The sequence below is a fragment of the Strongylocentrotus purpuratus genome, unplaced genomic scaffold, assembly GCF_000002235.5.
Source record: "Strongylocentrotus purpuratus isolate Spur 01 unplaced genomic scaffold, Spur_5.0 spur5_scaffold_20, whole genome shotgun sequence".
NCBI lineage: Eukaryota > Metazoa > Echinodermata > Echinoidea > Camarodonta > Strongylocentrotidae > Strongylocentrotus > Strongylocentrotus purpuratus.
The window spans coordinates 41,732,930-41,736,356 of NW_022145606.1; positions in this window are offsets into that span (position 1 = coordinate 41,732,930).

Below are 3,427 nucleotides of genomic sequence, written 5' to 3' on the forward strand. Positions count from 1 at the left end.
GAAGAGTTTCGTTACGAGATACTTTGACCTTTACACATATGGCTTCCAGTTCATTTACATAGTCCAGCCGTGTATAGTGTCTCTTCGTATATAAAGAGCTACACCTCCACCGTGTCTCGTTCTGTCTTTACGAATAATGTTGTAGTCCTCTATTAATAGTTTGGAGTCTGGTATGGTCTCATCACAGTGAGTTTCTGTTATAGCTATAATATCGAATGGATTATATTTTAGAGTATATTTTAGATCATCTATCTTGGCTGGTAACGAATTGATATTTACATGGCAAATTTTTAGACCATTTCCACTAAATGGCTTGATATATCCGTTTTCCAGACTATAGTATGCATCATTTTCATCTGCAGTATCCGTAGTTAATAGTATTGATCCGTGTAGGGGTATCCTCTCCGAGTCTCCAAGTCGTCCATCCAGTCGCGTGGAAACACTGCTCCTCTCGGTTTCCACCGGTGATTGGTTGTTTGACGATTCTGAAAAGAATGATGTGGACTGCGATAAGTATCTGGCCGAAGATGTCGTATTATATTCTGCGCAAATATAGTGACCCCGTTTCTATTCAAATGCACGCCATCTATAGAGAGATGAACATCGGGGCGGATCTCATCGTTGTAAATAATCGCCCATCCACGCTCATTGGCCAGAAGTTTTATGTGGGCGTTCACTCTGTCCACAAAGGCGCCATCTAGTGGGGATTCATCTCGGCGGTGGATTATGGTTGATATTGTCATCGATTTGACATCAGCCTGTGTCACAATTTCGTGACATAGCGACGACAGCTTCGCAACAATTTCGTCTTCATCATCATTGTTTAGGTTATTAGAGCCGAGATGAACAATAACTTCCTCGGGCTTAAATTGCCTTGCCAGACCATCAATAACTTCATACGCGTCCTCTATTTTGGCACCAGAAAGTGTTTTACATTTCACTGTTGTTCGCTTTGAAAGTTTAGAGGGTCTAATACGTCTAATCATTGAGTCTCCGACAAGTAGAATTTGAGCTTTATTCTCTTTTGGACTATCATCAGGATTAGAATTGTTAGGTATTGACCTAAACGATTGCTTTTGTTTATCACGATATTCAGCCAACTGGCGTTCAAAGGGCATTTCGTCAGCGACCTGGCGTTCAAAGGGCATTTCGTCAGCGACCTGGCTGCGGCCACTCTCCGTTTGAATTGGGTCACTGTCCGGAGTCTTATAAGCCGTCTTTTCAATCAGTGCATCAATAGTCTTTGACATTGTTTGTATTTGTTCCTTTAATAGCATAAGCTCAGGATCCATTTTGTTACATATACAAGCCTTGTTCACCTCCCTTTCGGGTATTGTTAAGATAGGGTCATGATCCGTTGGCGTACCCTCATTGGGATCAGGATGGTCGTGTAGAGATATGAGTGTGAGGTATTGTGAATGGATATTTGAAAGCGTGTTCACTCGTCACACAACATAACTCTTGTTTTTATTTTAGCTACGAGGAAACAAGGTTGCACTGACAATAAAATACATGAAAGAAAGTATTCCCTTTTCGTTATGTTTATTGAAGTATAAATATGATAGACTAACACTTGCAAGTGAAGTCTGGTGAATAAATGATTCGGAATACGAATCACATGAATGAGAATTGTAAATATTGCACGGAGTTTAAATGGTCATATAATGATGAATAAATGCAATGAAATGAATAGAGCTTACGACAGAGTGGAAATGAGGTCGAAAGTCCAATGAAGATGAAGAGAGATGAAAACGAAGGAAGGGGCTCACGCGATGATGTGCGGAGGCTTGATGGCGGAAACGCGACTTCGTTGACGTGGTTGAAGAAACCGTGAAGAACGCGATGTCGTCGCCGACGCTCGTGATGATGATGAATGTAGATGGAGCTCTCGGGCGAGAATAGAAGAGAAGAGAAGAGATGTGTGGCGCTCGATGACGAAAGCAGTGAGTCGCTTGATGTCGGAGGCCAAGGAAGAAAATGCAGACATCAAAGCCGGTAGTGGTGCTGAGCAGTGAGTCGCTCGATTGATGAGCCGAACTTTGATGATGAATGTTTAGATGAGCTGCGGTGGGTCGAGCTCATGTGAGTGAAAGGCTACCGGTGAAGAAACTGGCAGCTCCCAGCGGATTAGCAAGCACCATATATGTCGGATCTTGATTTTAACTGTTCCACTGGGAAACTGCCAGCCCGTTGAAGACGGCAGAGAAAGTGAAGATGTGCCGATAGAGGTGATAGGCACGGTAGAATCAAGCCCGGAGAGGAATTCATACAGAGACGTGTTGACTCAACTGAGATGTAAGCAGGAGTTGTTGACTCGACCAAGATGAGAGCGGGAGTGGAGAAAAACCTCGTGGCGTTGAAAATACGCGGGTGAACGATGGGCGGAACCACGATGCTCGATTGGAAGGAAAAACACACGTGGTCCGAATAATGAATATAAATAAGTAGCGTGATGGAAAAATACTGGTGACATGAATGTACAATGAAAGGAGGGCGAATGTAAGAGCCGCTACAGTCGCCTTGTAGTTCACATGAAGAGTCCTGGTCTAGACTGTCTTGAATCTAGATAATGTCAGTTTCACTGACAGGAATATGATGTTTTACGCCGGCTTTCCTCCTCCGAACAACAGTTTTGAACACTTTACCAGACTTTACAAAGTTGGTATTCTTAATTATGTCTATGACTCGCAAATTCAAAAAATGTCTTTGCAGACCATACCCCAAACCATGAAGAGATTTCTTACTGTATGACTCTCCATTTCGCAATTTCACATCAGTATAAATTCTCTCCAACAGTTGGTCTAGTGATTTCAAGTCCATGCCGGACAGTTCGTCACAATTTATGTTTCTTTCAGCATCGCAATAATCTTGGAATACTTTCAGGCTGAATTTAAGTTGTCGCTTTGTATTCTTGCTTTCGCTGTCAAGCAGAAAACTGTCTAATTCGTCTCCACTTAGGAGCTCAAATCTAACTTGTTCCGCCATTTTAAAGCAACAAATATTAACACTAACACAGTTACACTAACAGTAACAAACAGCTAGCAAACGTAACGAAGACTATAATGTATGAAATTAAATTTGTAAATCGCGCCGCATCACAGCGGTGGCCTTAATCGCCTGTTGCGTTGAACTTCAGTGAAAGTGCGTTGCACTGTGTAAATAGTACTACAATATTCAGTGAAAGTGCGTTGCACTGTGTAGATAGTACTTCTATATTCAGTGAAAGTACGTTGCACTGTGTTGAAAGTGCGTTGCACTGTGTAAATAGTACTACAATATTCAGTGAAAGTGCGTTGCACTGTGTAGATAGTACTTCTATATTCAGTGAAAGTACGTTGCACTGTGTAGATAGTTCTACTATCTACACAGTGCAACAAACTTTTCTTCTCCCATGTGATGATGGGCGAACTATCTTTCATCACGTGAT